The 14,199-nt window shown below is 39.3% G+C and overlaps 1 protein-coding gene and 1 pseudogene across 10 annotated transcripts in view; one reads left to right on the top strand and one right to left on the bottom strand.

Annotated features, from left to right (window-relative positions):
* LTBP1 (latent transforming growth factor beta binding protein 1) overlaps nt 1-14,199 on the bottom strand; it is a 463,242-nt gene that overhangs the window by 15,393 nt on the left and 433,650 nt on the right. The gene's annotated exons all lie outside the window — the stretch shown is intronic.
* On the top strand, nt 10,823-11,441 carry LOC108308849 (annotated as a pseudogene). The gene has a single exon (XR_001827072.2). The product of XR_001827072.2 is annotated as a Golgi apparatus membrane protein TVP23 homolog B-like (transcript).

Here is a 14,199-nt window from a genome sequence, read left to right as displayed (position 1 = left end):
AAAAAAAAAAAAAAAAAAGAAAGAAAGAAAGAAAGAAAAATAGGGAAAAAGAAAAAGAAACAGAAAATTGGGTCACATTCTACTAAAATTTCTAGACCAGGTATTTTTCTTACAGGTTTAAACATGGATGATTGACAATGGTGTTTAAAACACACAACTAGGAAACAGAGGGAGGAGAAAAAGAGAATGGAATGGCTGCCTCCTCCAGTGACTCATAAGCCAGCATTATAATAGGCACCTTCCCTCACCCCACCAGATGGAGTCTGGCTCTGTCACCCAGGTTGGAGTGCAGTGCCATGGTCTCAGCTCACTGCAACCTCCACCTCGCAGGTTCAAGTGATTCCTGCCTCAGCCTCCTGAATAGCTGGGAGTACAGGTATGTGCCACCATGCTTGGCTAATTTTTGTATTTTTAGTGGAATTGGGGTTTCGCTATGTTGGATAGGCTGGTCTTGAACTCCTGAACTCATGATCCACCCACCTCAGCCTCCCAAACTTGTTGGGATTACAGGCGTGAGCCACGGCACCCGGCCAATAGGTACTTTTCTTTAAATGAAATTAGCAAAAGCTATGAAATTAAAAAAAACGTTGGCCATTTACAGAACATTCCACTCTATACCAGTAAAGAACTGTGGAAGAGAGACCTCCGTTGGCATTGCTACAACACTGTGGGACTGGATGTCTGTCTGTCTGTCTGTCCTGCTCTTTATCCCAGAATACATTCCTGCTCACAGTCCCTGGTAAATAGGCAGCAACGTTCCTTCCCTGAAATTAAAATGTGTGGCTTTGTGACATGAAATTGGATACATTGCAAAGACTGAGAATCAAAAGACTTGGATTCTAGTCTTTGTTTCTCTACTTCCTAGTTCCTTGGTCTGGACATGTTTCTTTGAGCCTTAGTTTCTCCATTTATTGCACAGGATTATAGTATACTTTGCCTTAGCTGTATTAAAAGTGATTCATTCATTGCTTCATTCAGTGACTGACTGGCTGATTCATTTCTATAACCAGAGGCTGAGAATATTACAGACAGGGTGGGGCTTGTATTTAATTTTTTAAAGGTAACTCAGAGAGAGTCATAGGCACATATAATAGACACGAAAGCATTAGGGAAGCTAGGCTGGGCACCATGGCTCACACCTGTAATCTCAACACTTTTGCTGAGATGGATGGATCACCTGAGGTCAGGAATTCAAGACCAGCCTGACCAATATGGTGAAATCCTATCTCTACTAAAAATACAAATAGTCAAGCAGGGCACATGCAATAACTCACCAGGATCACAGAGGCAATGACTAAAGCCATCCTGGAAGATCGGGAAAAGGCTTCAGCTTGAAAAGACCATCTGCAGCCAGGAGGTTAACCCCAGGTAGAAGAGGAAGAAAGGTAACTCAGAGAGAGTCATAGGCACAAATAACAGACATGAAAGCATTAGGGAAGCTAGGCTGGGCACCATAGCTCACACTTGTAATCTCAGCACTTTTGCCGAGAGGGGTGGATCACCTGAGGTCAGGAATTCAAGACCAGCCTGACCAATATGGTGAAATCCTATCTCTACTAAAAATACAAAAATTAGCCAGGCATGGTGGCGTGCACGTGTAGTCTTAGCTACCCAGGAGGTTGAGGCAGGAGAATCACTGAACCTGGGAGGCGGAGGTTGCAATGAACCGAGATCATGCCACTGCACTCTAGCCTGGGTGACAGAGCAAGACTCCATCTCAAAAAATAAAAAAAAATAATTTAAAAAAGCAAGCAAGCAAGCATTAGTGGAGCTAACATGCCATGCAACATTAACTCCTGTAGATCCACACTACGGAACAATTGAAAACAGAAGAGTTAGCTCACATGTACTATTAAGTTTCTATGCACCAGACGGTAGTTCCTTTGCATACCCGATTTCATTTAAAACTCAGAACCCTATGAAATAATTGTCATTAGCTCCTTTTGTTTTCAATAAAAAACTACTCTTTTTTTTTGAGACAGAATCTCACCCCGTCACCCAGGCTGGAATTCAATGGCACAATCGTGGCTCATGGCAACCTCCACCTCCCAGGGGTTCAAGCAATTCTCCTGCCTCAGCCTCCCAAATACCTGGGATTACAGGCATGTGCCACCATGTCCCGCTAATGTCTGTATTTTTAGTAGAGGTGGGGTTTCACTATGTTGACCAGGATGGTCTCAATCTCTTGACCTTGTGATCTGCCCACCCTTGCCTCCCAAAGCGGTGGGATTATAGGCACGAGCCACTGCGCCCGGCTGAAAACTACACTTTTTAATAGCATAACTTGCCTTGCTCAAGGTCAGGTGAGGGATTTGAACCTAAATTGGTCTATTTGCCAAACCATGTTCTTTCTACTCCCCAGCTGCCCTCCTGAAACCCTGGGAAAAAAATTATTAAATACACTCCTTAGACCTTAACCATCAGGTAAGCACTTAGTTCAGCAATAAGCATTTGTGACTAAAATTCCAGGGAGAGTAATAATCATGAATGCTGATGAGCTCAGCTCCACCAGGGGCGGCTCTATCATTAGCAGGATTTATGTTTATTGAATTTGCTCGATTTATTAGGTGAAAGAGATCAAATTGCTTAATGTTCAATTAAATTGTACTTGTCGAGGACAGGGAAGTAATGAAGTCTAAAGTCTTGGCAAGGTTTATATTCTGTGTGACTCCTGTAAATGTTAATACTCTAAGGAGACTCACGGGCCATAGACCAACCACGTTCTCCCCACTCCCAACCTTCACCTAACGTTACCCTTTTCATTTTAGTCACTCCCAGAGTTTCCCAACAGATTGCTGTTTATTTAGCAAGACAAAATGAAGAAAGAGATCTGTTGGGTAGAAATGCCAAAAACATAGTGGTTCCCTTTGCATTTTAAACCTGGATTTGGCTGTGTGCCGTGGCTCATGCCTGTAATCCCAGCACTTTGGGAGCCCAAGGCAGGCAGATCACAAGGTCAGGAGTTCTAGACCAGCCTGGCCAACATGGTGAAACCCTATCTCTACTAAAAATACAAAAATTAGCTGGGCGTGTGGTGCATGCCTGTAATCCCAGTTACTTGGAGGGCTGAAGCAGGAGAATTGCTTGAACCTGGGAGGCAGAGGTTGCAGTGAGCTGAGATTGCACCACTGCACTCCAGCCTGGGTGACAGAGTGAGACTCTGTCTCAAAAAAACAAAAACAAAGCAAAACAAAAAAACCTGGATTCAAACATTTATACTATTGTAATAGTATTAAATTATGCCACACACAATAACCTTAAGATAATGATTGCTAATGTATCTGAGACATCGGAAATAATTAAGTCTTACATCCAGGCAATTTCAGGGGAAATCAGGAATGAGGCTTCTAAAATTGATAAGAGACAAGACTGAACAACACAATAAACAAAGAGGCAAATGGAAAGGTTCAATATGTTAATTTTCCAAACTTATCTACTTCATATTTTTTCAACTGCAAGGACAGGTACACAATTTCATTTCCCCTTTCCTGCTCTTTGAATACCACTCTGAAGCAACAATCAGATAAGCCAAACAAAAAAATAATTATACAAAGTATCTTTTTTTCCGTTAACCAATAAAGAATTATTTAAAAACAGGAGCTAAGCATGTGCTTAAGAATAAAGAATAAAGGAGAGGTTGCATTACATTGTGAAAAAATATGAGGTAGATCAGTTTGGAAATTTAACATGTTGATCTTTTCTTTCATTTGCCTCTTTGTTCATTGTGTACATTGTGAATGTAGTAAATGCCACTAAATTGCTCATTTTAGAGTGCTTAATTTCATATTCTGTGAAGTTCACTGCAATTTTTAAGAAGTCAAGAGAAAAAATACATGAGGGGAAAATGTGTTAACTCTGGAATTCATCTAACTGGCAAAGTGAGACAATAAGACTAGGTGTTCTTGAAGGTCCTTTCTAGCTTGCAAATCCTATGATTTTGAACAGAAAACATTCTTATCATGGGCTGCAAAAATCTTGGACAATTTGTCGTAGAAACTTGTGACTGTAATATAAGGTAATCACCACTAGATGACGCTGTTATCTTCAGGTGGTGCCCATCTAGGTCTTTTCAGAATAATGACAAACATGTAATTTAACAAACTGTAGGTGTGGACAGTCAAACTTTCCCATGTACACGTTTGCTGAGGAAACTGAAGTTTACAGAAATTTTATGATATTCCAAAGGTCAAGCCAGGATACATTTTTTCTTTTACTAAAAGTAGCAAGTTACTAAATTATAAAGTTGTGTTTTAACATATTTTAATCTTGTTTTTTTTTAAAAGCTTTATAGCAAAGCTCATACACTCATTCTTTATAAGTACATATCTCATTCAATAAACTTGATTCTTCAAAGTACATATCTCAAGGTTCTGAAAAATAACAAAGATATACCACTATCCACTTCATTATTGGAAAAGCAAGTTCTAGATAATTAATGTAATATAAAAATAACACTAAACATAGTCAATAACTAGTTATGAAAATGTATTCCATTCAATAACAGGAAGTAAGACATCACTGCAAAGTAAAAGAGGGACTACTTTGAAATCCTGATTCTGTTTTATGATTTCTTCTGCCGTTTACCTCCATCTGAGATGACCCTCCTCCTTCCTTCCCCTCTGGGTCTGTTCACCATCAGATGCAGTCCTCATAACTCTTGTTTCTGGCAGTGATTTCTTTGGAAGGGGCTCACAGATTACCACATGAATGCCATTAAAAATAATGGCAAAAACCGCAATTACTTTTGCACCAAACTACTATCTTCTAGAATTGAGCAGTGCACAACCAGCACAACGGTTTACAGCAGCTCAGCCTGCCACTGAGACTTGAGGCACAGAAGGAAGCATAAAGCAGCCTTGTTGTGTCAGAAGCCCTCCCCATGAGCTAGTGTTTTGTCATTTGCTTCCTTCTTAAGGTCATGGCTACTGATGCTGAGCAAAACAATGACTTCCCAGCTTCTGCTTCCTGCAGATTTGTAAACACAAGAACCTTGTCATTCTAAGAACTTTCTAGATGTTTTTTCTCCCATTCATAAGGGGCACAGTCTGTCTGCGGCATAAAAGAATAAAATTTCCCTCACCCCTCCTCCGCCCGGCTTGTCTGCTCTGGCCACGAGGTTACTGTTTAAAAGACATGGGCAGCCAGCAGCTTTGTTCCAGCCATAGTTGTATTATAAGGTTCATTAAGAAAAAGTCAAAAGAAATTCAAATGCTAGCTGAATTCAAAATCTAAAACTGAGAACAGTGCTTACGCAATTATGCACAGTGATTTTCTCAAAGTCAGACTCCTCACAGTTCATTCTTCTTAGAGTATACTTCAACTAGCCCTATTTTCCAAGAGAAAAAAATATGAGCAAATTTTATTTAAAATATGTGAAAGTAGGCTGGGCACGGTAGCTCACGCCTATAATCCTAGCACTTTGGGAGGTAGAGCCGGGCAGATTGCCTGAGCTCAGGAGTTCGAGACTAGCCTGGGCAACATGGTGAAACCCCGTCTCTACTAAAATATAAAAAATTAAAAAAATTAGCCAGGCATGGTCGTGTGCGCCTGCAGGCCCAGCTACTTGGGAGGCTGTGGCAGGAGAATAGCTTGAACCCAGGAGGTGGAAGTTGGAGTGAGCCAAGATCACGCCACTGCATTCCAGCCTGGGTGACAGAGCGAGACTCCATCTCCAAACAAAACAAAACAAAACAAAAAGGTGAAAGTAAAATGTTCACTGGAACAAATTATTTAGTATCATACTGAAAGGGTGATTCTAGAAAGCTGAGCACCTATTCATAATCTCTGATTTCAAAGGAGAAAGTTTAAACTTCTAAGTAAGTCTTTTACTTTTGAGATAAACTTGATTGTTTGTGGATATGGCTGGACTTTGTGTCCCCACCCAAATCTCATCACCATTGTAATCCCACATGCCGAGGAAGGGACCTGGTGGGAGGGGACTGTTCTCATGATAGTGAGGGAGTTCTCAGGAGAGCTGATGGCTTCAAGTGTGGCACTTCCCCGCTCTTTCTCTCTTTCTGCTCTGTCGCCAAGTAAGAAGTGCCTGGCTTCCCCTTCACCTGCTGCCATGATTATAAGTCTCCTGAGGCCTCCTCAGATATGAAGAACTGTGAGTGAATTAAACCTCCTTCTTTACAAATCACCCAGTCTCAGGTAGTATCTTTATAGCAGTGAAAACAGGCTGATACACTTATTAACTAAAAGTAAGTGTTGCCTTTTAGGATCAGATTGTTTACATGCATGCCTTAATTTCTCTCCTTTGGATCAAACTAGAAATATTTTAATAGGACATCAGTGATATTATCATCATGAAATTTATTTTCTATTCAGGGTATTTTTTATAACAGAGAGTGGCCAAATACTTTCCTAGCACTTCCATGCAGTATAGCTCTCAGAAAAATGCCGTGAATACAACTGACACTCCAAGGCTCAAGATGTACAAGAAGTAAATTTCAGAACTGCTCATGTCACCAACGAGTAATCTGTTAATTAAACTCCTCTCGTTTTGAATGATTCTCTAATGGTTGGTGAGGACACTGAGACACTACCTTCAATCATTTTTCAAAATAGAGAGTTCATGCTACAGTGCCGTCTAGCAAGGTCCACTGGTCCTCCCTGGCTGGCATTCCAGATTCTTGCTGACTCACCTCTAATCCAGGGAATTGGGGTTTGGGAACTGCAGCTTGTTCCAGGACACTCCTCCAGAGTTCTGTCTTCAGCAGTTTAGCAAGAAACGAAGGAGTAAGTTTTCCCCTCTATCAGGGTTTTTTTTTTTTTTTTTTTTTTTTACTGTCCTCACTTTGAGGCAAGCATGTTTACTTTTCTTCTGCTTTCAATGACCGGATCATAACTGGAATGCGACTTCCTTGCCCGTTGCTTTCTTTCCTTCCAATGCACCTGCCCAAACACGCTTATATTTTTAAAAACCCAAATTTTAGCCTCTAGTATTTTTCCTCTTATGTATTGTCCCTGCTTTTTGTACCTGGCTTCTCTGCCATTCATTCCTGTTTATCTAGCCCTTTCACAAATCCAGTGTCTCCTCTCCAGTTTAATAAAAGAGGCCCTGACCAGCCATAAAAGCCCTGTCCTGCTGGCAGCCATTGATCTGGTAGGGAATCTCGGTGGGGTGAGCATATCCTTTTAGGAGAAGGTATCTGATTCCCACGGGAGGGCATGTATGGTTGGATAAAAGGTCCTATTTATTTGTTCTGTCTTATTATTCCCTTGAAAGTCATTGCAATGGAATATACTGATTATAAAAACAGCATATATGAGGATCATCTGGGGTCCCCTGTTAGCATGGAAGCAGGAAGAAGGTGCTCGGCATTCCACGGTGGGCAGGGCAGACTCATTACTGTAGGATGCAGGTCCCACTGCCTGGTTTTCATTCTCCCTTTGACAACTGGCAATCAGGGTCCTGAATTTTTTTTACCCACTAACCTCAGCTGGCCTAACATGGCAATTCTGCTACAGAAATAATGAAGTTAATTAAGCTTAGAATGTTAACACTTTCTGTGACACATCTTAGGGAGAGGCCTTTTTTATTCTTGTTATTGTACATGTGTTAGTGCCTAAGAGAATCAAATAATCAGAGAACCTGACAGGCCTTGCAATTTCAACTCAACACTGAATTTAGATTTTGGATTTTAAGAATGAGGATTAGTTTCAAAGGATGTAAAAATAAAATAAAGTAATAATAATAATAATAATAATAAAAGAATGAGGATTAGGAGAATTTGATTAGGTTGGTAATCATTTAAATTTATAAGGGAATTCAATTTGTTGTATTTTAAGTTTGGTTTATTAGCTTTGTAAGAGCTAATTAAATATTTAAGAGCTAATTAAATGCTTATTAGGATTGTGAGATGGAGACCAAGGTTTTCAAAATTTCAATTAATAGAATTTATGTGTAGAAATAACTTTTTTTTTGAGACAGAGTCTCGCTGTGTCACCCAGGCTGGAGTGCAGTGGTACGATCTTGGCTCACTGCAACCTCCACCTCCAGGGTTCAGGCGATTCTCCATGTGCCTGGCTAATTTTTGTAGTTTTTAGTAGAGCGGGGTTTCACCACACTGGTCAGCCTGGTCTTGAGCTCCCAACCTTGTGATCTGTCCACCTCAGCCTCCCAAAGTGCTAGGGATTATAAGTGTGAGCCACAGTGCCTGGCCTGTAGAAAGAACTTTTAAGTTTAATCCATTCTTTAAGACATACATACCATCGACAAATAAAAATTGATCTTATTTTATAGAAGGTTATCAGACTTGTAAATAGGATGATAAAATTTGAAAGCTGAAATCAAATTCTTAGGAATATCTAGGTTTTAACATTTAAAAATTGAGTACACTGAATGTTCATTAAAACCCAACAGAAATGGTCCTTTCTGTGCATAAAGCCTCTCTCTGACTTCCTAACTTACACTGGCAGTTTAGGAGCCTGGCAGGGCACAGGTGAAGCTTCTCTGCAGGTACACAGGGGTATTTGGGTCGGTGGTATTCCATGAACACCCTCCTATCTGTCATTGTCTTTGATTCTTGGCCCCTTTCAAAGAGACTTCTAGCACTGGATAACCAGGGAGCAGTACGCGATAAACACTGACTCATTTCCTAGAACAGGATTTGATTCATAATAATTGCTAATGCCTTTGGCTATGGTGCATTTACTGTAGGCCAAGCCTCTCTCATGCATTACCACATTTAACCCTCATGAACATGTAAGAGCCATGATGGATATGGAGGAAACCACTAGGATTTCAAATGAGGAAATGAACATAAGGATCACATTACATCAAAGAGCTACTTTGAATTTGAATTCACTACTGAATTTTATTTCGCAATAATCCTTTGATAGTAGAAGTATTTTCAACCTTTCTTTAGGAGGGGTGAGAGAAAGCTTTCTAAATAAATGAAAGAATCCTTTCAATGAGGAAGAATATAATTGGCTTACCGGCCATCTCATATAACATCCATGCAATCCAGTTCCATGGATACCAAGAGTTCGGTGCCAGAGAACCGTAACACTTACTTGTTTGGATAGATATTCTGGGTGCACGCATGACGGCCTCTGGATTTTGGAGGCCTTTTATATCTTTTTAGTTTGCTTTTAATTTTCCATTGTAGGTGACTAATGGTTAGTTTCTTTAATTATAATGCTAAGGATCTATGATTGAAAGGATAAATGCTTTCAAGCTCATTGTATTAATTATCATAACCTCACAAAGAGGTCTCAACTTTGGATCAAGGAGGTTAAATTAAGTAATGTGTCCAGTGCAGTGTCACAGAGCCAGGACTAAAAGCAGAAAGAGATCCCTGGATTGCCTAAACCAAAGGCAGAGACCACTTATTGCTTCACAAGTAGGATGTTCCAAAGCAATTATTAACATTCTTTGGAAACATATTTCTTGGAAAAGCCTTTATACCATGACTGCTGACAGGCCTTTTGCAACTATGGCTCAGTTACAATATTTTTGCAAGTTTAGTTCATGAGTCAAATCCCTGTCTTCCTTCACACCTTCAAGCACATCATGAAAATTTTTACCCTGAGGTCTTTGGGAACATGAAAGGGCCATGCATGGGTATGGAAGAAATCACCAGCTGAATTGTTTTAAGATAGTCCAAATTCTTTACTTTTGCAAGATGATATGAAAAATTGGGTAGGTTAGATATTAGGAAGGATTAAAAAATTTTCTGTCATAGCAAATGGTGAATTTATTAAGTGAGGTATCATTTGCACATTTAAAAGACATAATAATTAGGAATAATTTTAAAATACAACTTTAGATGCGTTCTAGAATTGTTTCCCTAGTACACAGTAGGTATTCACGAAATAATAAAATAAATAACATTTACATAATTTAACTAAAACTGAAAACAGGTAAGTTATAAATAATTTAGATTTCATTTCAGATCATTTACTCATCTTTTTTTCTTTTGAGATGGAGTCTGACTCTATCGCCTAGGCTGGAGTGCAGTGGCAGTGGTGCAATCTCAGCTCATTGCAACCTCCCCGCCTCCCAGACTCAAGCGATTCTCCTGCCTCAGCCTCCCGAGTAGCTGGGATTACAGGTGCCCACCACTGCACCTGGCTAATTTTTGTATTTGTAGTAGAGACGGGTTTCATCATCTTGGCCAGGCTGATCTTGAACTCCTGACCTCGTGATCTACCTGCCTCGGCCTCCCAAAGTGCTGGGATTACAGGTGTGAGCCACCGCACCCAGCCTACTTATTTCTTCTTATAAATCACAAGCTGTATATAATTTATATACAGTAATAATCATTCTTCTTAGCATTATTTAAAGGAGTATGAATAACTCTGACAAATATCTTCTATTCCCCTATAGCACAGTGTACCTTTCTCAAAGGAAGTTGGATAAATACTGACACTGCTTCAAATCAACAGCTCCTAAGTGCCTATTCACATCATGCCTTTGTACTTTATTCTTTTATTCAAGAGACTTTTAAAAAAATCGATTTGTTCTTTTATCAGTCCCAGAACTAGAATTTTTGATTCAGGTGTGTAAGTCTGTCTCTTCAAACTGCTCTCTTAGCAACACTGAGAGCACCATGCCTCTGTATTTTGATCAATATTAGTGTTTCATTAAAATTTGTTAACATTTTTCAGTTTCTTTTGTGGCATCTTCTGTTTCCTTTAGGATGTGTTTTTTTAAAACCACTCTCATCTTTCTACACCTGAATACGTCAGAGCTTACCGGTGCTGTAGTACATGCCATCGCCCATAGGTGGCACTCTCCCAACACACTAGTCCCATTTATCAAGTCTGTGTTCAGTTTACTTCCAATGTCTAGTTACTTTAACAATTTGCTGAGGGCCGCCATGTTGCAGCAGGATAGTAATGATGACAGTGAAGATGTTTCACTGTTTGATGCGGAAGAGGAGACAACTAATAGACTAAGAAAATCCAAAATCAGAATGTCACAGGTAGACTAATGGTTGGCCTACGTTGGTGGAATCACATTGATGAAGATGGAAAGAGCCATTGGGTGTCTGAATCTAGAAAGGAGTCCTCTCAAGAGAATAAAACTGTGTCAGAGGCTGAATCAAGGATCTTTTGGTTGGAACTTATTGCCTGTCCAGTGCTGTGGGTGATATTTGCCTTTAGTGCCCTCTTCTCCTTCAGAATAAAGTGGTTGGCGGTGTTTATCATGGGTGTGGTGCTACAGGGTGCCAACCTGTAAGGTTACATCAGGTGTAAGGTGGGCAGCAGAAAGAATTTAACCAGCATGGCTACTTCATATCTTGGAAAGCAGTTTTTAAGACAAAACACTGGAGATGATCAGACTTCCTGAGGAGAGAAAGATTATGTGCTTTGTTACATTGGGGAACAACCGAAGAGATTCTTGACTCTGAACCTTTTAGAGCTTAGTCCATGTTGCAACAAGGAGTGTTGGCTTTGTTTTTCCACTTAAAAACTTTATTTATAAAAAGTCGTTTTCTTATTAAGCTTTTATTTCCTTTCTAGCAGTTGGGGCTAGAAAGTATATGTTGGCTCTAGAAACGTTGTGAAGATTTGTTCTGTGGTGTAGGTATGCACATGTTTCATAGGTATGCACACAGCCATGTTATATCAATATATCCCAAGTTAGTGAAAGTGTTCATTTACATAGGTAATAGAGACCTTTGTATTTTGATCCACAGAACACAGAAGGATGTTTTTAGTCTGTCTGAAAGCTCTATGTGTTTACAAATTATTTCTTTAGATTATTTTCAGAAGTAAGTTTTGCTTCCATGGTTAAGAGTGAGCACTTTGGCTTATGTATAAGTTAGAAATAATTGTTAGTTTTTAATATGTACTTCAAGGGGAAATTTCTTAGACATATGCAAGCAAGTGAAAACAATTAAGGCCAATGATAATAACTACTTTCTAAAATTTTATTTTTATTTGTAAGAAGTCACTTACTTAAGGCCCAGTTAATATAAATGGAATCATCATAGTTTGTTTAAGGAATACCCAGAGATTGCTGCTGTTCTATTTATTTTGCAGAAAGGATAGCTAGATAGAAAACTCTTCAGTGGACCTTGAGCTAATAAATGTATCTTTTACCTAAAGAGCATTATTCTCATGTGATAATGGGAATAATCATTTACATACTTGGCATAATAAATGCCTAAAAAGACATTTTATTTTCTGAATCTATTTTTTTTCTTGCTATAATGAGGATATTGTAAATTACACATGTGTATTAATGGTATTTCTTAAAGCAATAGATGTAACTGTAAACTAAACGATCTACAAACTGTTGTAGGCATCTGTAAATTCTGTTGTAGGTACTATAAGCTTTGTTGAAGTCTTAATCAGCAGATTATGTTGTGAATATATTTGTACATTTTAAAGATATTTTTAAGATTATTTGTTTATTGAATAAGTGTCTTATCAGAATGATAGCTTTGAAGGTGCAAAACTTTATATTTGTATAAAATTCTACTGTTTACAAGGCAAAAAAAAAAACAATTTGCTTAACAGAAATCTAATTATTTTAACAATATAAAAAGACACTGGGATCCCTGGGTACTTCAGATTCAAGTGTTCAAATATGTATAATTTTCCTTCATTGGCAGATCAACAAGTTTTGATTTCCATGAGATATGGCACCCTCTTATCTTGTGATTCATATGTACATTTTCCAGAACATTTAAATTTAAGCTTATGTATTCTTTTTTTTTTTTTTTTTTTTTACATGAAGTCTCACTCTGTTGCCCAGGCTGGAGTGCAGTGGCACGATCTTTGCTCACTGCAACCTCTGCCTCCTGGGTTCAAGTGATTCTCATGCCTCAGCCTCCTGAGTAGCTGTGATTATAGGCGTGTGCCACCATGCCTGGCTACTTTGGTAGAGTCGGGTTTCACAATGTTGGCCAGGCTGGTCTCAAACTCTTGACCTCAAGTGATCTGCCCACCTCTGCCTCCCAAAGTACTGGGATTACAGGTGTGAACCACCACACCCAGCTATTCAGCTTATACTTTTAAGAGTAGCAAAACATGAAAACATTAAAAATTCATTTTAGATTAAGTGGTAGGCATAACTAAAAGTTTTCTTTACTGAGAACTGTTGACTTGCTTTAGTTCATTAATCCATTGAATATATAGTTTTTAGTTATGCCTGCCAATGTGTCTGGGGCTACAGATTTGACAACACACTGCCTCTTGTTATGCTTCCTGTTAGCTCTAAAGTCAGTTTTGTTTTGTTTTAGCACACAATGTGTGAGGCAATTTTAAAATCTGAGCTTTAATTCTTCACTTTGTTATGTTTATATTCTAAGGGAGACTATTTAAGATGTGCTCTGGGATCTTGGAGAGAAACAGACTCCACTAACACTGAAGAGGTTAGAACGTAGATTCTGGAGACAGGGTGCCTTGTTTGAATTTCTCACTTACTGGTATATGACCACTGACAGGCAGCTTAACCTTGCTGTGCCTCAGACCCTCTGCCAGAAAAAGGAGGCACAGTATTCTCCCTTATCCACTGGGGATATGTTTCAAGACCCCAGTGGATGCCTTAAACCGCAGGCAGTACTGAACCTCATAGATATGATCGGTTTCGATCAGATAATGGAGCTGCTACGAAGTGACTAATGGGCAAGCAGCATACACAGCATGGACAGCACCGACAAAGGGTCAGTCCCCGTGCTGGGTGGGACACCACCAGATTTCATCACACCACCCAGAACTGCATGCAATTTAAAACTTGCAAACTGTTTATTTTTGGAAATTTCTACCTTAATATTTCGGACCGTGGTTGACTGTGGGTAACTGAAACCAGATAAGGCGGAGGACTACTGTCGCCGTATACCTAGGATGGCTTGGCATGTTAAATACCTCAATAGATGGAAAACATGTTGAATAGTGCCTGGCACTGTGCCATATGTATGTTAGTTATTATTTTTATTATCACTTAGATTCAGAAAAACAAGCAACAGAAAATCCATATTCCAATAAACTCCATATCCAACCAAATGCCTCAAAGTTCTGATAACTCTGTGACTTTCTTTTCACATAGCACTAAAAATTTTCAGCAAGAGCAAACAGTGACCACCCTGTCATTTATAAAATGGGTATAGTGGCTCGTTTTTCCTGACTTTGTTTCCCAAACAGCCTTATCTCTCAGAGGCTGGCATGACATCACAATAAAGACCATAAATTTGGCTGGGCACAGTGGCTCACATCTGTAATCCCAGCACTTTGGGAGGC

The sequence above is a fragment of the Cebus imitator genome, unplaced genomic scaffold (assembly GCF_001604975.1).
Source record: "Cebus imitator isolate Cc_AM_T3 unplaced genomic scaffold, Cebus_imitator-1.0 Scaffold88, whole genome shotgun sequence".
NCBI classification, from domain to species: Eukaryota; Metazoa; Chordata; class Mammalia; order Primates; family Cebidae; genus Cebus; species Cebus imitator.
Note: the sequence above shows the minus strand (reverse complement) of the source record. Positions and strands in the feature narration are given on the sequence as shown.